This window comes from Erinaceus europaeus, chromosome 5 (assembly GCF_950295315.1).
Source record: "Erinaceus europaeus chromosome 5, mEriEur2.1, whole genome shotgun sequence".
Classification (NCBI taxonomy): domain Eukaryota; kingdom Metazoa; phylum Chordata; class Mammalia; order Eulipotyphla; family Erinaceidae; genus Erinaceus; species Erinaceus europaeus.
This window is the reverse complement of record NC_080166.1, coordinates 2,375,065-2,398,128: the sequence shown is the minus strand read 5'-3', so window position 1 is coordinate 2,398,128 and position 23,064 is coordinate 2,375,065. Positions and strand designations below refer to the sequence as shown.

The 23,064-nt window shown below is 45.1% G+C and overlaps 1 long non-coding RNA gene across 1 annotated transcript; it reads left to right on the top strand.

Moving 5' to 3' along the window:
* The first annotated feature begins 8,106 nt into the window (after positions 1–8,106).
* LOC132538673 (uncharacterized) lies at positions 8,107–22,451 on the top strand. Its single transcript, XR_009550026.1, has 2 exons — positions 8,107–8,189; positions 22,309–22,451. It is a non-coding gene; the product is annotated as an uncharacterized LOC132538673 (long non-coding RNA).
* Positions 22,452–23,064: the final 613 nt, after the last annotated feature.

Sequence of the window (23,064 nt, the reverse complement as noted above, 5' to 3'; positions counted from 1 at the left end):
TTTTAATGATAAACTAGAAAACAATTTTAAAAAGGGATCAAGTTGCTGGTTAAGATCAGTTAGTTTTTTGTTTGTTTTTGCCGTCAGGGTTATCAGCAAGGCTCAGTGACTGCAGAAAATCCACCACCCCCAGCGACCATTTTCTTTCTTTCTTTTCTTCTTTTTTTTCAATTAGATAGGATAGAGAGAAATGTGGAGAGGAGGGGAGTTAAAGTTAAAGAAAGCTGAACACCTGCAGACCTGCTTCACCCCTGCAGGTGGGGAGCAGGGACTAGAACCCGGATTCTTGCCCCTAGAAGAAAGTGCATTTCAGCCAGTGCACCTGCACCGTCTGCGCTATGACCTGAACACTGCCCACCCCGCCTCCATCACCTTCGCCCGAGTCCTTTACTGTGATGCCAGACACCAAATATGTAGTGTTTACCCGGTGCTGTGTTCCTTTGCCAAAGTCATATATTCATTTACCAGGCATTAGAGACTATGTTACAATGCCAAGATTTTATTTCAGTTCAAGTTGTTTAATGTTAGCAACTGCTCTAAAGGAAAAACTAGGGGGAATGGCTTTTTTTTTTTTTCATTTAATTTAATTCAATTTATTTGCCAGGGTTCGGTGCCTGCACTTTGAATCCGGGGCATTTTTTTTTCTTTTCTAATTTTTATTAGATAAGACAGAGAGAATTGAAAAGGGTAGGGAAGAGAGAGGAGGAGGGAGGAAAGGAGAGAGGGAGAGGGAGAGGGAAAGGAAAAGGGAGAGAGAGAGGGAGAGGGATACCTGCAACCCTGCTTCAAGGCTTGTGAAGCACCCACCCTGCAGGTGGGGAGTGGGGCGTGGGGTCTAGAACCTGGATCCTTGTGCTTGGTAGTACACGCCCTTAACCAGCTGCACCACTGCCCGGCCCCCATATGGTCTTTGTTAAGAACAAGCACTGCCTTTTCTGAAAGGAGGGCGGCTCTGAAAAGGTTTGTCCCACATCTTTTAGTATTAGCAGGGCATTTCCGATGTTTTAATTCTTCTGAGTTGCTTCCTAATTGGCGTCTAAGATTCTGGGTCCTTGGTCTCTGACATAGTGTGACTTTCTCTCCTGTCCATGCCACATGTCAAATTCAAATAATAAGCTAAAGATTCAAGCAACCTCTTCACACGTAGGATAATCACCGAATCTACACATCCTTGAAAGGATAAGTTAGTGTCCAGGAAGCTAGTTACCGTTTCCCTGTACCAACAGAGGAGCACTCCTTAACTGTTGGGACTCTTCTTGCCAGCGTGAAAGAAACATTTTGGACATAAGTGCCCAGAATTAAGTCCAGCAGGCGAGGGGCAGGGGAACCTGTGTCCTCAGGCTTGTTAGTTTGCGTGAGTAACCCAGCATGCCACCCCGGCGCTTTTATTTATTTACTTATTTATTTACTTATTTATTTATTCTTAATGGGTCATTATGGTCATGTATATTCACATGCACAACACTACCACGCCCAATAGGACTCTTTATCTTTTAAAGTTTAGATGGAGAGAGAGAGGGAGAGGCAGAGGGAGAGGGAAAGGGAGGGAGATGGAGAGAGAAAGACGGAGAGAGAGAAAGACAGAGAGAGAGAAAGAGACAGACAGAGAGTGCTAGAGGAAAGAGATACCACAGAACCAGACTGTCTTTGGAGTACCCGGTGGTATCCTGATGCCAGGGCTTGATTCACCGACTTGCACCTGGTACGTTGCTGCCCTCTACTGGCTGAGCTGTCATTTTGCATGTTTAAAAGTCAAGTTTAAAATAATTGCTGGTTTTATTTTATTTTATTATTTTTTTTAACAAATTGGACAGTTCATTTAAGCTTCCTGGATGCAAGTTCTTTCCCCCTGCAGGTGGGGACTGGGGACTTGAACCTGGGTCTTTGCACACTGTAATGCATGAGCTCAACGGAGTGAATTACCTCACTGTTGGCAGTGTGAGGTCAAACAGATTTTTCTTCCTGGTATTTATTGACCAGAGCATGAATCGCATCAAAGTCTTTCCCCGAGGGTGCACACCTGAGGGCGGTGACTGTCCCATCACCTGGGCACTGTTCTCCGTGTCCTTCATCACGCAGACTCGTTTAGACCACCCAAAATATTTCTGTGTATTGTGAGAATTCTGGGGGTTTTCTTTGGGAGGAGGGAAAGTGGGGAAATGGAACTTTGGTGGTGGGTATAGTGTGAACTCAGCATTGTAATCTTACAGTAACACACTATTAATAACAAATAAAATATTTTTTAAAATAGAATGGTGGGGGGTAGGTAACCTGATGCTTATACAAAGAGACCCTCATGCCTGAGGCTCCAAAGTCCTGGGTTCAATCCCCCACACCACCCCAAACCGGAGCTGAGAAGGCAGTGCTCCCGTTACAAAGGAAAAAAAGGTAAGAAGGAGGGAGATAGCACAGTGGTTATGCAAAAGGCTTTCCTGCCTCGGGGCTCAGAGGTTCAAGGTTGAATCTCAGGTACCATAAGTCAGAGCTGAGATGCGCTCTGGTAAAATAATAATAATACTAAATAATTTTATATAAAAATGTTCAGAAAAAAATTGTTGTTTAACCTCAGGTCCACCTCCCACTTTCCAGTCTGCGAGAGACTGGTTTCCGTCACTGGCTTCAGACTGACTGCGGGGCCTGTTGGTCTGATCACTCGTTAACTCTTGGCCTTCACCAGACACCTTGCATCAGAGAGCAGGAGCTGTAAGGAGGGAGTCCAAGGCCTTTGCCTCGAGCTAGGCATTCTTCAGTTCTCCTGCAAAGTTCTTAATGATTAAACACAAGACATGGGAGAGAAGCAGCAGTATGAGCATGCATCAGTCAGCAACAGACGTCGCCAATCAGTGGAATCCAACCGTTAGTCAGGAAAATCAAATCAGACTTAAAGTATTTAGAAACACAAAGAAAATGAAAATCTGACTGGCAAGGCAGCTGACATGAGAGTGCCTGCACTGATACCTGCAGAGCCCAGGTTCAAGCCCAGCTCCACACGGCACCGAGGGAAAGAAAGCATTGTCACTGTGGTGTCTTTCTCTCTCTGGCTCTATCTTAAAAAAAAAGTTGCCCAAGAGAGATGAAGCCTTGATGACAAGAAATTATATATAAAATATACATGTATGTGTGTTTGCATATGTATATATATATATGTGCATCTATAACTATGTAATAGTGCAAAACATATCTGGTCTTAATTTTTAGAGACTATGAATTGCCTAATATCACAGAAGGACTTTTAGATGTGATGAAGTCAAGACTCTTGAGAAAAGAAGATTGAGAGATTTGACACTGATTTACAGAATTAACGAGGGTACAACTCCACACCGTTCTCACCACCAGAGTTCTGGATCCCTGTCCCCGCCACTGGAAGCTACAACAGTTCTCTCAAGGCTGCAGATAAGGGGTTAAAATTATTTCTACTACTGTCTGTCTATGTTTATATATATTTCCCTACCCCCTTTTTCCCCCTGTGGTCCCGTCTTCTCTTCTTTTATGAGTCACACCTACACCTATTTCTACATCCACATGTCCCTCTCTTTCTCCTCTTCTCTCTCTGGGTCCTGACGGAGTTGGAGTTCCGAGCCCTCTGGTCTTTCCCCCCTATTACTTCTCCTCCTCCATGGACCCAAATTCTGTATGGGGAGCAGAAGGTGGGAGTTCTGGCTTCTGTCGTTGCTTCTCCGCTGGACATGGGTGTTGGCAGGTGGATCCACACCCCCAGCCTGTGTCTGTCTGTCCCTAGTGGGGCAGGGCTCTCGGGAGGGGAGGCTCTGGGACACAATGGTGAGGCTGTCTGCCCAGGGAAGACGGCTTTATTCCAGTGCTGATGACACTGAGGGTGTTTTTTCCTAAACTTTCTATCCTAACCTTTGAGTCAGTGGGTGGTGCTGGAATAGCTGAGCTGAGCCAAGTTCAACTAACAGACCTCAAACACAGTAACCATCCTCAGATGCTCTTGAAGACGAGATACTTGGCTTTTTTTTTTTTTTCAGACTCTTGGTTGCCAATTAATTTTCTCATAAGTGAAACTACATTTGATAATATTCTTATAAAGAACATGAGTATTCAGTGAAAAATAAAATGAGTAACATAAAAAAATACCATAACACAAAAAGTAGCCATTCATCTGCTGGTAGTTACGGACCCCACATCCCAGCTTTCCCCATTTAGGCTCTTCCTCCCGTTTCCTCCTGTAGAGACTCCCCATTCTTCTACATCATGTGAAGAGTTAAAACTCTAGTTAGTTTGTGCTGTGCTATGTTGTTGCATATCTTTAAATAAATTACGTGTTTTTGGTGGATCTTCAATAAACAGCACATATTTCTGTGTGCCAGTCATTCTGACTGTGAATTATATAATTGCTTTGCATTTGATGGCCAGAACTAGAGGTAAAATTAAGCTTTTCTCCACTGACAGACAAAGCTGAAGTTCAGTGAGTTTAATTAGCCCAGTGATGTCACACTAAGTGCCCAGAGCAAGCTCCAACTGACTGCGTTGCATTACTCATGCTATCATTCCTGACTCCATATCCTTGGGCCTCCCCCCTCACTTTCATTTCAAAAATAAAGGTGACGTAGGGCCAGATGGTGGCACATATGGTAGATAACATACATTACCATGTTCAGGACTCCGGTTCTCACCTGTCACCTATGGGGGAAGCTTCAGTGCTGCAAGTTTCTTTCTAGCTCCTCTCCCTCTCCCTCTCCCTCTCCCTCTCCCTCTCTCCCTCTCCCTCTCCCTCTCTCCCTCTCCCTCTCCCTCTCCCTCTCCCTCTCCCTCTCCCTCTCCCTCTCCCTCTCCCTCTCCCTCTCCCTCCCTCTCCCTCCCTCTCCCTCTCCCTCCCTCTCCCTCTCCCTCCCTCTCCCTCCCTCTCCCTCTCCCTCCCTCTCACTCTCCCTCCCTCTCCCTCTCCCTCTCCCTCTCCCTCCCTCTCCCTCTCCCTCCCTCTCCCTCTCCCTCTCCCTCTCCCTCTCCCTCTCCCTCTCCCTGCCCCTCTCCCTCTCCCTCTCCCTCTCCCTCTCCCTCCCTCTCCCTCTCCCTCTCCCTCCCTCTCCCTCTCTCTCCCTCTCACTCTCCCTCCCTCTCCCTCTCCCTCTCCCTCCCTCTCCCTCTCCCTCCCTCTCCCTCTCCCTCCCTCTCCCTCTCCCTCCCTCTCCCTCTCCCATCTCTCCTTCTCTCCCTCTCTCTCCCTCTCCCTTCTCTCCTTCTCTCTCCCTCTCCCTCCCCCTCCCCCTCTCTCTCTCATCCTTTTTCCATAACTCACATTCTGTCAAAAAAAAAAAAGTAAATAAGTAAATAATACAATAGGGATAGATAGCATAATGGTTTTTGCAAAGAGACTCTCGTGCTTGAGGCTCCAAGGTCCCAGGTTCAGTTCCCCACACCACCATAAGCTAGAGCTCAGCTCTAGTAAAAATAAAGAAATATAATAATAATAATAATAATAATAATAATAGTAATAATAGTAATAATACAATGGCCACCAGGAACAGAAGAGTCACCATTCAGACACCAAGCTTCCGCGACAACCTTGGTGGAAAAATAAAAACAAAAGAACAAAGAAAAGGTTAAAAAAAATCTCAAGCAAAGTTCTAAATATAGAAAACTGTACACTAACATGAGTTACTGTGAAGCAGTCAAAATGTTTCAGTGCCTGAGATCCAGTATGTTGAAAGACACCTTTGCTGAGCTAAAATGCTATCGACTACCACCATTCTCGAACCTGTACAAAGACTTTGATGAGCTCTGTGAGCACCTCCTAAGAGCATTAATAGTCTTGCTGGAGAAATGTCACTTTGCTCTCTGAGTAAATCTCCTGACCCCTCAGCACATAGTCTCGGGGAATTCAGTCAGGACCACACCCTGAAGACGGTGCTCAGTGATGAAAACAAAATATTTTCAAACACAAGTCACCAATTTAACATCAAATTCTTCCACCAGTCCCATTTCTCTTAACAAGCCACCCACAACACTTTCGGATGAAAATAGCCGAGTCAGTATAACTGTGTTGATTGCTCATTCTCATAGATTATCATAGATTGCCTCTAAAAAACTGCAGCTCATGAATCAAAATCTTTATGGAAACGGGTACAGATCAAAATCTTAGACAAAGGGAGAAAAGAAGATCTAGTTATTTGTAAATCGCATTAAATGGCATACATCACGGTCAGGTCTTGTATGGAACCTCTGGGGCTTTGCTCCTGTTCCTGCAAGCTTCTCTGTTCCCGACCATTTGATCCCACACCTGCTGAGCTCAGCCAGACCCCCTCGCCATGTGTCACTTGGACTGTGTCCAGAGATGCCAGGCCTGGATGTCAACCCTCCAGCTCCAACTCTCAGACGAGACCTTTCCTAGCACACAGGACTCCTGAATTCCACTTCAGGTGCTACACCTCCGGGCAGAGTTACAGGGCGAGATATAGGCCAGGGCCCATGAGATAGGGCACACGTGCACGCATGTCCATACATCAGGGGAAAATAGAAACCTTAAGCTAAGAGTGCCCAATACTCTACAGTGACTCAACAAGTGCAGCGAGCAGGTAGAGAAACCTAAAAGACACCATAAAATATGAATCAAATAGTTTCTATTTAGACCTAGCTACCCTCCTCACCTACTTCCTGTTTCACTTCCCTCAATCAGTCTAAGCCTGGCCCTGTCAGACAAAGTAAGGATGACAGAAGCTGGACTAGGGCAAGAGACCAGCACACTTCAGCGATGGCCCTTTGGGTCACGACCAGGCCACCCCATCATCCAGGGCCTGGTCAGGGAGTCCTGGGGTTCCCACATAGACATGATGGGCCTAGACCTCTAACAGAGCCCTCTCTCCACTGTCACTGATCACCTCCATCAGGAACAACATCACGGACCCTCCTGTGGGCCTCTACTGGACCTTGTGCTCAATGTAGAACAACAATGGCAGGGGCGGCGTCTCTCTCCATCATCTCTCTGCCACTTGACAAAGAAGGGGCCTGACATGAGTGCAGCCTGGAATGTCCTGGCTGTGACCATGGACGGTGAGTTTGGCGGGATGAGGGGTTACACAGGCCCCTGTACTAAGTATGGATAGACATGGGTCCTAGGTCAGATCAATGGAGTTTACAGTTTGCTGTATCTACATGCTTTCCCATATTTGGGAGTCATTCTCTGCCCTGATCCAGCTTTCTGGTCCTACTTCCACCTGTGACACCACCTTCCCAGACAAGACTTTCGGCACCCCTGCATGCTAGCTATTGGGCTCTGGCTAAAGATAATAAAGTCATGGGCCCTTAGAATATTCCTAAAATAGACTTCCTAGCTCCTTCCAACATGAAGACTCAAATCTCACCTGCTATAGTCTTAGCGCTAGGCTCCTCATTACTAAACAGTTTGTTCTGCTTTATACCTTAGTGCTTTTTTTTTTTTGCTACCAAGTTGCAGTTGCTACCATGATGCCAACATGACTTCCCTGGCAGATGACCCCACCAATGTGTCTTGGAACCCCACCTCCCCAGAGCCCTGCCCCACTAAGGAAAGTTAGAGACAGTCAGAGGGAATGGATCCACCTGCCAACACCCATGTCCAGTGGAGAAGCAATGACAGAAGCCAGAAGCCAGACCTTCCACCTTCTGCTCCCCATAAAGAATTTTGGTCCCTGCTCCCAGAAGGATAAAGAATAAGAAAGCTTCTAATGGAGGGGATGGGGCACAGAACTCTGGTGGTGGCAACTGTGGGGAATTATTCTCCTCTTATCCCACAATCTTATTGATCATTAGTAAATCACTAATAAAAAATTAAAAATGAAAACTGAGATGTCTTGTAGTAATATTAATTCAACATTCAACAAAAAACGATGAGAATACAAAACAGTATATACATATATACATATATATATACATTTTTTTCAAAATGCTCTTGAAAATGTGATTATCTGAGACACTCATTTGCCTACTTAGGTATAAAACTGTCTTGTCAAATAACAGTGTATCACATCTTCCTTTGAGACACTCACTTTCCTCTGTCCACCAATTGTCAGCTGGACTATCACAACTGTTGTTCAATCTGTATCTCTCTACCTAGAAACAGCAGCCTGCGCCCCAACACCCCGTAAGCATCTCCCTCCTCTGAGACACTGCAGACCTGTCACGGTGGCTACTATGGTTACTTTAGGACTTGCTGACTTCCCCTTACGGAGTAGCTGCATTCTGATATCTGGGTGAGTACCACAAGATCCTTCATATGGGACAGAGGCTGGGACTCTGCCAAGTGTAGCCTTCAAGAATTCAACCTCTCATTGGCTTAGTCGATTTTTACAAGTACCTCTGTTTTCTCAGGACTTTGGAAGACAGAATGAGATGATTCCATCAGAACCAATAAGCGTAGAAATTCCACAGACAGAATTTAAGAAATATTTGACCTTATCTCCTAGGTTTATAGTATAGATCAAAACCACCTTTCAGTGATTCGTTCTTAAGTGCCAGGAGTTTTATTTTTATGGTGAAAAAGAAACGCCGGAGACAGACGATTTTTAAGCTTGTATGTGTACTTCCCACAAATCAGATCCAGACTTGTTTTCTCAACTCACATTTGGAAGCTATTTTTAACTAGGTCAATGGCAAATTATTTTTCCATTTAAACAAGGAGTTTGGAGAAGATAATTCTCATTATCTTTTAATTTTGAAAATCAATTCAAAAACTTAGAGAAAAAAATTGTCATAAATTTGTAAAAGTAAGCAGCTTAGGAGAAACTGTTGAGCTCTAAATTAATATTTCTTAAAGGTCCCGATTTCAATCATCTTCATTTTCATAACGCATTGTCAGCGTTACCACTTAAGAAGAAATTGTTGGTGATGGGGGTGGGCCGTTCCCTTGCATTAGCACAGACTTCCATCAGGTAAACAACTGGGGTTTCCCCAGGCTGCCACCTGGGAACTCCTGCGATGGATGAGCAGAGGGGTTCGAACATGGTAGCACAGTACTGTGGTGTCTCCTCTGTCTGTCTCCTTCCCTCTCTGCTTCTCACTGACTATAAAGAAAGAGAGCAGAACAAAGAGTCTTCTAGGAGCTATGGAATTGTGCAGGCGTAAGATCTCAGGATGTCTGATAGTAATAACAATGAATTTAAAAAGAGAGAATGATATATTTAAGTTGAATAAAATAAGAGAATTGTGGTAATAATTATGTTCGAGTGCCTGGTGCAAACGCCCTTCCACTACAAGTGCAGGAATATTAACCAGCGTCATCTGTGTTACAGATGCTGCTGTAGCATGTCAGTAAGCGCACAAGTGATGAAACAGTGCTGCAGGTCTCTCTCCATCTCCCTCTCCTCAATTTCTCTCTCTCTCCCCCTCCAATCTGCAATTTGCTGGAGTGACTACAGTTGTCACTGGTCTTACTTCATAGCAAAGTGGGTGACTAGCAGGCCCGCAAGCCTCAGGGAGCATGGGCCTGAGTCAGTCAGTTTCAGTCTTAGTCTCAGCTCGGCAGTTGGTACTAAGCAGGCTCTCACCTGTTTACCTGGGAAGGGGGTGCCAGGTGCCTCCACCCACATGTGCCGGCACCGGACAGTTGCTTCAGCAAAAAACGTATTCTGCAAACCTTACTGGGAACATACCCAGCGAGCTTACGGCTAATTCCTCAGCACCGGAGCAAGAATGTTCCAGAACCCGACGCCCCATGCTCAAGGGTCTCCCATAGGGTCAGGGCAGGCTCTTCTCTTCCGAGTGGCTGCTCTCTGTGTAGGGACATGGAGTTAGGAGGAGGCTCGCTGAAGGCTGACGAGGTAACCCACACAGCAGGCTTCATTGGGTTTGCTGGTCCACGGAGGACATGCCACAAAGATTTATCACTGTTACTCAAGCCCCAACATAAAAATGTTTTATGGCTAGTTATTAACCTCAAGTTACTGATAGGCCAAATTAATATACATTTGGTGGCTTAACACAGCAAGACCTGGGAGTCGGGCGGTAGCACAGCGGGTTAAGCGCACATGGCACAAAATGCAAGGACTGGCTTAAGGATCCCAGTTCGAGCCCCTGGCTCCCCACCTGCAGGGTAGTGAAGCAGGTCTGCAGGTGTCTATCTTTCTCTCCCCATCTCTGTCTTCCCCTCCTCTCTCCATTTCTCCCTGTCCTATCCAGCAATGAAGACAACGATAACAACAACAATAACTACAACAATAAAACAACAAGGGCAACAAAAGGGGAAAAAAATAAAATAAATAAATATTAAGAAAACACAGAAAGACCTTATTCTCTCATAGTTCTTGAGGTCACAAGTCCAAAATCAATAGCACTGGGTGAGATCACAGGGCCGCAGGACCATGCTTCCTTTGAGAAGAACCCGCTTCACTCCTCCCCGCTTTCAAGTCGTGGAGGCTGTTGGAGTCTCCGGGCCATGGCCGCCTGAGCCAATCTCAGCATCCCCGGCCACCCAGTTTTCTTCCATGCGTGTTTATGCCAGTCTGCCTCTGCCACCCTCTTATGGAGATGTAAGCGATCACACTTAGAGACCGCTCTAACTCTTCATGTCCAAGAGTGTTCAGCTTCTTAACATCTGCAGAGGGCTGCAAGTCCCTCTCTCTCTCCCTCTCCTACCTTCTCTCCTCCTCTCAATTTCTCTTAGTCCTAGCAAACAAACGCATAAATGAACAAATAAATATTGAAAAAGAGTGTTACTGGGGGCCTAGCGGTGGGGCACTGGGTTAAGTGCACACAGAATGAAGCACAAGGACCAGTGCAAGGATTCCGGTTCAAGCCCCTGGCTCCCCACCTGCAGGCAAGTCTCCTCACGAACAATGAGCAGGTCTGCTGGTGTCCTGCTATCTCCCTCTTCCCTCTCAACTTCTCTCTGTTCTACACAATGAAAAACTGGCTGCCAGGAGCAGTGGGTTCCTAGCGCTCAGCCTCAGTGATAACACTGGGGCAGAAAATAAAATAAATAAAATAATAATAGTAAAGGAGTGTTACCGTCACACCAGCAATTAGATGCTTATAGTCATATCTACTTAAAGACATCTTTCCGGTGAAGCCACTTGACATATGTAGTTAAGTCTACCGCTATCTCTTGACTCGCGTAGGGGATAGGGGATCGTCATTCTGCCGCCCGAGCTTTAAGGGCATCTACATACTTAGTGTTGGATGGCCACAGTGAAACCATCCAGATTCTGGCCTTCAGGGTCAGGAGAACGGAGAGCATTTCCAGTTGATCTCATCTGTGTATCAGTAAGCCACACTTTGCCTGGAATCCCTCAGGAGACAGATTTGTTTATATTCTACTGACCAGAAGTATGTTCTTTCATCCCTGACGCAAAGGAGGTGGGAAGGCAGATATGAAACGTTCCTAGCACTGAGAGTGGAAAGCACCCAGAGATTTCAGGGCTGACTCGTATGTAAGCTGGTCTGTGAGTCCAAGCTGACAAGACAGCTAATGGACAGCAATGGACAGCAATGCTGCGATGAGAATGCTTCTCACTGTGTTGAGAAGGAAAGAGGGAGGATTCAGATTGGACACCTTTTTTTAAAGATTTTTTAATTTTTTTTCTTTTTTATTTAAGAAAGGATTAATTAACAAAACCATAGGGTAGGAGGGGTACAACTCCACACAGTTCCCACCACCCATTCTCCATATCCCACCCCCTCCCCTGACAGCTTTCCCATTCTCTATCCCTCTGGGAGCATGGACCCAGGGTCATTGTGGGTTGCAGAAGGTGGAAGGTCTGGCTTCTGTAATTGCTTCCCCGCTGAACATGGACGTTGACAGCTTGGTCCATACTCCCAGTCTGCCTCTCTCTTTCCCTAGCAGGGTGGGTCTCTGGGGAAGCTGAGCTCCAGGACACATTGGTGGGGTCTTCAGTCCAGGGAAGCCTGGCCAGCATCCTGATGGCATCTGGCACCTGGTGGCTGAAAAGAGAGTTAACATACGAAGCCAAACAAATTGTTGAGCAATCATGGACCCAAAGCTTGGAATAGTGGAGAGGAAGTGTTAGGGGGGTACTCACTGCAAACTCTAGTGTACTTCTGCTTTCAGGTATATATTTTGCAGTAGTTTACGGATACGTGTAAACATATGCTCTCTCACAGAAACTGGTCTATATCTAGATTTTGGGACTTTGTTAGAAAGTGAACCACCTGAGATGGAATTAGAGTATACTATGAAAGGAAAGGTCTCACCCGAGTAATGAAGCTGAAGGGTTGTCATTCCACACGTGAAGTTTCTGGACACAGTCTGAGCTGAAGCATGTTGAGGTGGCAATCGTTGTGTTGGTTAGGTTGTGATAGGCAGATGCAATATTATTTGATATGGATTGGGAGAGGCATGCGGGAAAGTGGGCCCTATCCAAGGGTTCCAGGACTGGGGGAAGTAGAGGCTCTCTAGTGGAGATGTGAGGTTCCTGCTGTCTTAGGGTTCAAAAAGACAATCGATAGTTAATGTTATCATCACATTATTTGGTAATTGGTTAACTTTGAAAAGTCCTTTTGTTAGGGTTTGCTGTACAGTATCCAGTATCTTGTATATAGCTGTGCTATTGGATGCTTCTGATCTACTTGGTCTAGGCTTTTGAGAGAGTCCGCATATCAAATACACAGCCTATATATTTAAAAGATTCAGTTTGTGTTTTGAAAAACTTCGAGACATACAATTAATTTTCCCCCTCTCGTATTAATTAACTAGTGATTTATATGACTACATTATACTAGGAGTGTACATAAACACCATTCCCACCACCAAAAGACTGTGACCCATCCCTCCCACCCACTCCCACTGTCCCAGGAAGCTGCATGTCTACCCCTCACCACAGGGTTTTTACTTTGGTGCCCTAACTTACAATTTGGTCAGGTCCTGCTTTTAGTTTCCCTTTCAGATCTTCTTAGTCAACTTCTGTTGATGAGTGGGATCATCCCATACTCATCTTTATCTTTCTGACTTAGTTCACTTAACATAATTCCTTCTAGCTCTGTCTAAGATGGCTCAGAGAAGGTGGGTTCATTGTTCTTGATAGCTGCATAGTATTCCATTGTGTATATATACCACAGCTTTCTCAGCCACTCATCTGTTGTTGGGCACCTGGGTTGCTTCCAGTTTTTAGCTATTATGAATTGTGCTGTATAGGAGTACACACCTCTTTTTGGTTGGGTGCTATGGAGTCCTTGGGGTATAACCCCAGGAGAGGAATTACTGGATCATATGGAAGGAGATTGAACACCTTCTAAGGCTCAGGTGCTAAGCCTGGTAGTGCCATATACTTGCTCATTTCATCTCCACAGCAGTTCTTTGAGGTTAATGGTGTTGCTCCCATTTTGCAGAGAAGTTCCCAAAAATGAAACAAAAGAAAACCTCTGTTACACAAAGTTAATAACCCTGAGGACAGAGATAAAGCTCGTCTGTGTCTAAAATCCATATACTGTGCTCTTTATAGTTTTTCTAAATGAACTACCAGACCGACTAGGTCATGAGCAGCTGACAGTCACTCTTCTCCCAAAGTTATTTATTTCAACAGTGTTGACCAAAACTCAGAGCACTGACCCAAAGCCTACATCACTACATCAAGCAATGCGGTTAACAGCTGAAACGTTCTAGTTCCACTGCAAGGGTGCCATGAGAGGCAGGACTGGTCACCGTACTGCAAGATGCAGCTGAATGGGAATGTGGCACAGTTAGTCTAATCCTTGTCCTCACCATGGAGCATGGCTTCCTGGTTCCCTTGTGGCAAAGCCAATGCCTCGGCCACCAATCACCAGCTGGGTTGTATTTGCGGTGACAAACACTAGTAGGAATGCAACTCTAGTACAACTGCTGACATCTGGAGTTGAATCAACCTTGTGCATCCAAATCTACCCTCACAGAGAGGAGTTTCTAAAGACGTTGCCGAGAGATTATTACAGCCAATAAATTCCACTGGTTGGAAGTTGGCTTGTAATTTAAGGAAGGCAAATCTTTTGTTAAAACTTTCAACAAGCACAAGAATATTTTGACAAGAGGAAAAAAATACATAATTGAAAGCAATTTTTTCTCCAGAAAGAAAGCAACTCATTGTGAAAATTATAACTGCATAAACTCCTTCTACTTTATTTTCTTCTCCTTGAACTAATGTACTTTCCATCTCTGTTGGGTTTATGTCATCCAAACTCACCAGTTTATGTGTGTTTTTATAATTGTAATAAATAAGATCTGTTTTCCAGCCCACCCAATGAGACATGTTGTCCATAACAAAACAAGCTTTAGACATTCTTTTTTCTGGTAAAAGTCAATGGCTATAGTTACACAAATTAGATAATAATAATAATAAAAAAAAGAATCCTAGGATCTTTGTTCCATGCCACTAGAGGGATAAAGAATAGGGAACCTTTCAGTGGAGGGGAGGGGACATGGGACTCTGGTAGTGAGAATTGTGTGGGGTTGTATTCCTCTTATAACACAATCTTGTCAATCATTATTAAGTTACTAATAAAATAATAAAAAAGAAGAATCCTGATATGGAATTCATTTCCTTGCAGTTAAGGATGTTACATATAATGGAGGTACAAAATACGGTTCCATAATTTGCATATCCTTGAGATTATGAGAAGTCGCTAACTTCACTAGTCTACGACGGTAACACTAATCCACATATCTGTGCTGAAGAGGGGAGCAAACACTGGAGAAAGAGGAGTGAGGATACAAAAGGCCAGGAGAGATGCAACCCCTTCAGAGTGAGGAGAAGTGTATAAGAAAATGAAGCTCTCAAGCTGTGAAAAACAAGGGTTCCATTGGGACTATATTTCTCCATCACTATTCTTGACCTTGGCTCATGAAGCTCCCACTTGACCATCAGCTTTGACTCTTTGTCAGGAAGTGTGATCCCAGATCCCAACTGTCAGGAAGAGAAGGTTGAATCTAAGCTCTGACCTGACTGGATTTCTAGACACATTCCGTAGACCAGGTTGTAGAACTTGCCAGCTCAGTAGAATCATGTCCATAAATTGTCTCCATAAAGTATTTCTATAATCCAATGCGAGAAAAGAGATTAAACAAAGAAGCAAAAACAGCAAGCAAACTTCTTCTCCCTTTGTGGATAACTGTGGTACACTGCAGGTGTTGGGACATAACTGTAATTGGTGCGTGCAACTGACTCTGCAGACCCACTGGGGACTGTGGCGTGCAGGAAATGATCTAAGGGAGCGTCTGCGGGAGACCACGCTCTGCTCCTGCTCCTGGTGCCTGAGCTCTGCTCCTGCTGGCCCTGCTGCTCTCCGTCTCCCAGGATACCATGCTGCTTCCCCAAGGACCTGAGCACGTCTAACCTCGTGCTGGTAATTCATCTTCAAGACCCATGGCTCCCACCATCATGACTTGCCCATCTTTGCCCCTTTGCCTATTTTGCTGTATCTAATAACCCAGAATTTAATAACCCCCTTGTTTGTTTGAACCCCCCCACTCAGAGCTTGTATGAAGTCTTTATTTTTTATAAGGTAACAGCCGCAAATGCTGCAGAGGATATGGCGACAAAGGAACCCTCCTGCACTGCTGGTGGGAATGTCAATGGGTCCAACCTCTGTGGAGAACAGTCTGGAGAACTCTCAGAAGGCTAGAAATGGACCTGCCCTATGATCCTGCAATTCCTCTCCTGGAGATAGATCCTAAGGAACCCAACACACCCATCCAAAAAGATTTGTGTACACATATGTTCTTGGCAGCACAATCTGTAATAGCCAAAACCTGGAAGCAACCCAGGTGTCCAACAACAGATAAGTGGCTGAGCAAACTGTGGTCTATATACACAATGGAATACTACTCAGCTATTAAAAATAGTGATTTCACTGTTTTCTGCCCATCTTGGATGGAGCTTGAAGGAATCGTGTTAAGTGAGATAAGTCAGAAACAGAAGGATGAATATAGGATGATCTCACTCACAAGCAAAAGAAATAAGATCCTAAGGGAAAACACAAAGCAGAACCTGGACTGGAGTTGGTGGACTGCACCAAAGTAAAGGACTCCGGGGTGGATGGGGGGAGGTTCAGGCCCTGGAACATGATGGCGGAGGACCTAGTGGGGGTTGAATTGTGATGCGGAAAACTGAGAAATGTGATGCATGTACAAACTATTGTATTTATTGTCGACTGTAAATCATTAATCCCCCAATGGAGAATTAAAAACATATAAGTAAAGAATATATGGTCTTCCTGGAACCCAGCTACCTTGCTCCCGGACCCCGAATGAGCAGAATATGCGTCCAGGGAAGCGGCAGAGCAGTAAAGCTCAGAACTTGAACGAGGTCCTGAGTTCAATCACCAGCACCAGATGCTGGAACAATGCTCTGTTCTCATTCCCTCTTTCTCTCCCATTATTCAAACCATGACCAACCAAAAAAAAAAAAAAGGGAAGAATGAAGAAGATGAGATACAAGAACAGAAAGGGGAAATACAAAGTCACACCTGGACTGGGTTTGTTGTATCTCACCGAGGCAAAGGACTCGGCGGAAGGGGGCCAGGGTGGAGGGAGGGTTTTGGGGTCCTGGTACAGGATGGAGGAAAGTGCCTAAGTTGGGGGGGGGGGTGGAAGCATTGTACAGCACCTGTCATGGTGAGACGAGAACGTTTTACCCGTGTGTTAACATCTGTACTGAAACCATTCGCTCCGCATTAAAATGATTAAAAAGAAAAGATTGATTTCTTCACTGTCTCTATGTTTGAGTTCTTTTTTTAATATTACTATTACCACAGTCCTGATCAGCTCTGGCTTATGGTGGTACAGGGGATTGAACCTGGGACTTTAGAGCCTCAGGCATGAGAATCTCTGAGCATAATTATTATACGATCCACCCCTGCTAACGTATGTGAAAATTGGTGTTACCCAACTCTCTCGCACGTCTCCCAACAGCCATCAGACCACTGCATTCACAGCCGGCTGAACACGGCAGCATGGGGGGCTTGGCAATAGGGTGTAATTTCAGCTGTCGTTCAATGAAACTGTTCACAGACAAGGTGCAGGGTCACCAGAAACGAAAGGGGGACACAGGTACCTAGAAATGTGTAAATAAACTATTCAACCATGCTATAAAGAACAGATAAAAACTTCCTAGAGAACCCACTGCACCTCTTCCTATCTTGAATTCATTTTCTGCAGCCCCTGAGCCTGAACGCCGTCTTGTTACTGGTGTTTAATGAAAGCAGCACGCTTACTGCAGTTGACGGCAGCTCACCGCAAAGTTATTTCCTTTTCCCTCACATGGTCAGCCGGCACCCTCTGCAAATTCCTGGACACAAAAATGACACCAGGACAACGAGGCTCAAGTCGCAAGAAGCACGTTCTGCATCTTAGCAGTTCTGTGGTCCGGGAGGTGGCGCAGTGATGAAGCTCAAGCATTGATGGACCCTCAAGCATTGTAGCAGCTCGACACAGTGCGACCAACTGGTCTTCCATCTCCTTAAGGAGTAAAAAGAGTAAGGATTTTTTAAAAAATGCTCTGGAAGTCTTGACAAGAAAATCTAGTCATACATCACAACAGAGCAGTAGACTTGAAAACTTTCTAGAATCTGAAATGGCTGGCTGGCAAGCTGTTACTACCACAGTGTCTGAAGATTTTGGATGCTGGAAACAGACTTGACTGGCATGACTAATGCACGTGGCCCCTGAGCTTCAGGCATTAGCAACAGCAAACAGCTTAGCAGACGCCACGTAAATAATAAATAATTTGAAACATGCTGCAACATTCACTTTCCAGTTACATCTCCAGTTCTTTTCAGATCCTATTCTGAATTCTCCAGGAAGACGAAGCTAGGCGGGTTTCATTAAATTATCTCGACGTCATTTCAGGAAGACTAGGAAAACAACTTCAGTATAATTTCCAGGGTCTCTGTCACTGCAGACACAAACATGGTCCAGCGTCTCCTTGTATGACATCACCCCTCATCCTGGCCGTCTTTATCCTGGCCATCCCAACAACCATCTCTTCTCCAGAGCTTACGCCTAAGCTTCTCAGCCAAGCGTGGACACGTTTTCGTAGGCTCCACCTCTCGCAATAATCATTCTGCTTCCAGAGATTGTGCCTAAGTGTTTCTCAGAATCCACGGGGCTCTTTTCAAACACTGTCCTCACACGCTGGTGAAATCCACCCCGTGAGTAGGCTCCTTCAACGTCAGGGGAATCCACCCCGTGAGTAGGCTGCTTCGACGTCAGATGCACGTGAGCATCCTGGAGAACTGACTCCATTCTGTCACTGCTGTCCTCTTGAGCCAAGCTTTCTCCAGAGACATGGTTCCTTCATCAGCCTTTCTCTCTCCAACAGTTTCATCTGCCCTGTGGCCATGAAGACCCACTCCTCCTCTCCCTATGTCATAGTTCCACTTGTTGTCAGCACAGAGGGCCTGCTTCTTAATTGCTAAATAATAATAATAATAATAATACAATAATTGGCATCAAAATCAGGGCTGGGGAATATGCTCTCACAGCCCTGCCAAGGCAATTGCGGATGCAACTTGAAGTTCAGTAAATGCAGTGACTTCTCTCATGGCAACATGAAGCCCGTTTTGTTGTTGTTGTTTTTAAATTGATAATTTTGTATAGCTTATGATTATGTTCTAAGTATCTGAATGGTCCCTGGAAGGAAAACTATTCCACATCCTTGAAACTGATGGATCTTGGTCATCAAAATAAAAGGTTTTGAGGACCAGAGGGGACGGCACGAGGACGGCAGCATCAGCAGCAAACAGGGTTCCACGCCCAAAGGAGAGGACATCCCCGCCTCAGTCCCCGGCCCCACCATCAGCCAGAGTGTGGCAGTGTTCTGGGTGAAGGGAGGGAGAAAGTTGTTCAAAAAATAAAAATGAAGAAGCCCACAGGGGCAGAGTGCCTCTTCTGTCAGGCTCCCAGCCCGCCCAGTTTGATCTGGGCTCCCGCCACACCTGGATTCAACGCCGTGGGGTCGTTTGTTTTCACTTCCTCCGTCTCCGTGAGGGGAACAGATACATATTCCTGGCCTCCAGCAGTGTAATCCCAGTGACAACAGAGAAAGCGAAAACATTTTCTTTCTTTCAAACTACTCTTTCCCTTCTTCTTCTTTTTTTAATGCTGTTCTCTGCAACCCTTCGGCTGTTATCTTTATCTTTATACTCCACTTCTCATTGTTGCTGCTGTTGTTGGATAAGTGCTTTCCAGTGTGGTCATCCCCAGGTGCATACAGTTTCTTTATGTCCCAGGCCCCCAAAGTTTTCTTCCCCTCACTGCTCTTCTAAAACACCAGAGTTACTAACCTGAGAAGGGCCCAGTGGGTAAAATGCCAGAGTCGTAGTTGCCTTTCTTTTCTCTCTCTCATTCCTCTACCATCAGTGGCTCAGTTATCTCATTTTCCCCCTTTTGTTGCCCTTGTTTTTATTGTTGTTGTAGTTATTATTGTTGTTGTTATTGATGTCGTTGTTGTTGGATAGGACAGAGAGAAATGGAGAGAGGGGAGGGGAAGACAGAGAGGGGGAGAGAAAGACAGACACCTGCAGACCTGCTTCACCGCCTGGGAAGCGACTCCCCTGCAGGTGGGGAGCCGGGGGCTCGAACTAGGATCCTTACGCCCGTCCATGCGCTTTGTGCCTTGTGTGCTTAACCCGCTGCACTACCACCCGACTCCCCTATTACCTCATTTTTTTGTGTCTGAAATTATTTCTTCACCTAAACAGTGGTGTCAGGTGCCACACTCGAGGGCTAGTTCCCAGCAGCTGTGTTCTAGACCCTTGTGAGAGACATTTGTCCTGTCTTCCCATATCCTTCTGCATCCTGCCCTACCAGAGCGCCTTTCTACATACGCTGCTTTCACTTTGCCACTTCTAACCCAAAAGCCATTCCTCCTTTCTCTATTCTCTATTATTTAATTTTTTAAATTATATATATATATATATATATATATATACATTTAATATTGGATAAAAGACAGAGAGAAAGTGAGAGGGGAGAAGGAGATAAAAAGAGAGATACAGAGAGACACAGCCCTGCTTCACCACTCCTGAAGCTTTCTCCCTACAGGTGGGGACCAGGGGCTCAAACCTGGGTCCTTGTGCACTGTAGTGTGTGCTCTTAACCAGGTGCGCCACTGCCTGGCCCTGCTTCTTATTTTTTCTAAAGGAAATAAAAAAGACCATTGCCTAATTTAGCATTTAAGGTATTACCAGACTATGTAACATTACAAAATCTTGTACATACTATATTATGCTTTATATATATAAATCTGTTTCTTTTTAAATTTTTATTATCTATGTTTATTGAATAGAGACACCCAGAAATCAAGAGGGAATAGGGAGATAGAGAGGGAGAGAAAAAGGTGCGCTCAACCAGGTGTGCCATCCCGGGCTCCAAAAGCTATTTCCTATTGTAATTATTACTATTATTATTATCATTATTTATTTTATTTTTATTTTTATTGAAGGATGTACTGCCTTAGCAATTTAGAAAGACTCACCATGGTATAGGGGAAAATGAAAAATGAAAGACAGATTGTTTCAGAGCTGGGTGGTGGCACACCTGATTGAGAGCACTTGTTTTAAGTGTGTAAGGACCTCGGTTTGAGCCCCTCAGCCCCCACCTGCAGTGGGAAACCTTCACGAGTGGTGACGCAAGGCTGCAGGTGTCTCTCTGTCTCTCTCCCTCTCTGTTACCCCCTACCCTCTCAATTTCTGGCTGTCTCTATCCAATAAATAAATAAAGATTTTTAAAAACACTTCTTTAAAAAAAGAAAGGACAGGGAGTTGGGTGGGACTGTGGCAGGTTAAGCGCAGGTGTCACAAAGCACAAGGACCGACAGAAGGATCCCGGTTCAAGCCCCCGGCCCCCCACCTGCAGGGGAGTCGCTTCACAGGCGGTGAAGCAGGTCTGCAGGTGTCTGTCTTTCTCTCCTCTGTTTTCCCCTCCTCTCTCCATTGCTCTCTGTGCTATCCAGCACTGACAACAACAACAATAACTACAATAATAAAACAACAAGGGCAACAAAAGGAAATAAATAAATATTTTTTAAAAAGGACAATTAAAAAAATTTATTTATAAAAAGGAAACACTGACTAAATCATAGGATAAGAGAGGTACAACTCCACACAATTCCACCACCAGAACTCCGCATCCCAACCCCTTCCCTGAAAGCTTTCCTATTCTCTATCCCAACAAATTGTTTTTATATCTCTGTTTCTTGTTCTGGTGAAACAATTTTTGACAATGGTTTTAGTGCCATCTTCTGGGTTGATCGCAGCATTGCATTTAAAGTAAAATCCCCCCCCGCCCCATGGAAAAGCCTGAATGATTTCAATTTTCAAAGCTTTAAAGAAATAAAAATAAATAAATAAATAAATAAATAATAAAGTCACAAGTGGCCATGAAATCCCATGTTTTGAAGCTGTTCAACACTTAAATGTTTACCCAACTCCCGAGACTCAAAACTGAAGTCACTCTTCCACTGAAAGCAGACCAGAACCAACCCCACCTTCCTGGGATTTGTAGGCCAAACGCTTTTGCATGGTGTCCTGTCCTGGGGCCGCCAGTCACAGTGCACGGCTGAACAGGCAGGATCTGTGTCTCCCTGGAGAACTGGAAGGGATGGTTAGCTGTCTGGACCTCCAAGCCTCACAGCCTCTTTCAGAAATGAGAGTTGGCTCCTAACAGGACCCAATTCATCTTGTAGCCATAGGCTCCCTCCTACGTCAGAGGAAGGTAACATCTCCTTCACAGGTTTTTCATGAAGATTTAGTTATCGTATCAGAGCTGGGCAGACAGCACAATGGTTCTGCAAAAGACCTTCATGCCTGAAGCTCCCAGCTCCCGGGTTCAACCCCCAGGCTGATCTATACCTCCAGGGGAAACACATAATTCCACTTTTCATCACGTGTAATACCAAGAAATATTTTTCTTCATCACTCCTGGCTGACTTTTTCAGATAGAGAGAGAGATGGGGTCAGGCAGTAGCGCAGCAGGTTAAGCGCAGGTGGCACAAAGCGCAGGGACCGGTGTAAGGATCCTGGTTCGAGCCCCCAGCTCCCCACCTGCAGGGGAGTTACTTCACAGGCGGTGAAGCAGGTCTGCAGGTGTCTGTCTTTCTCTCCCCCTCTCTGTCTTCCCCTCCTCTCTCCATTTCTCTCTGTCCTATCCAACAACAATGACAGCAATTACCACAATAATAATCACAACAAAAATGATAAACAACAAGGGCAACAAAAGTAAAAATGGCCTCCAGGAGCAGTGGCTTTGTAGTGGAGCCTCAGCGATAACCCTGGGGGCAATAAATAAATAAAATAAAAGAAAGAAAGAGAGAAACAGACAGAGGAAGACTAGATAGCACAGCACTATCTAAGAAAACTGAATTTATAATGTAAGATACTTCTTCACAGGAAACTCCGTGCCCAGATTTCATGGGTGAAGCCAATCAAACATTCATGGAAGGAAGTTATTATTAAGATTTCAAAAAAAAAATACAAGAGAAGGGAAACTTTCTAGCCCATTTCATAAATAAAAGTATTTCTGGTATAATGTCTATCATGCACAAAGGGTCAGACGCATCTAACAAAATTTTAACCAAGTGAATTCAGTACGAGGGAGAAGACATTACCATTATAACTAAATGAGGTTCATGGCAGCTACCAGTATGGTCTAGAAAGAAGGAAGGGAGGGAGGGGAGGGGACGGGAGGAAGGGAGGAAGGGAGGGAGGGAGGAAGGGAGGGAGGTAGGAAGGAAGGGAGGGAGGAAGGGAGGGAGGGAGGGAGGGAGGGAGGGAGGGGTATTATTAACCTCTTTGCAGACGACGAACAGTTATGGCTGAATAGCAGAGCCCATAGAATCGTCAAAGTTAAGGGCTGGGCAGTGGTGCACCCACATGAGCACACAGATTACCGTGGATATGGGTCTGGGTTCAAGGCCCTGATCCCCACCTGCAGGGGGAAGCTTCACAAGTGGTGAGGTGAAAACTCTGCTGCAGGTCTCTCTTTTTCTCTTACTCTCTATCTTCCCCTCTTATCTCATTTTTCTCTCTGTCCTATTAAATTAAAGAGGGAGGGAGAGAAAAAGGATAAAAATGGCCACCAGGAGAGATGAGTTCCTTGTGCAGGCGCTAAGCCCCAGTAACAATCCTATTGGCAGCAGAATTAAA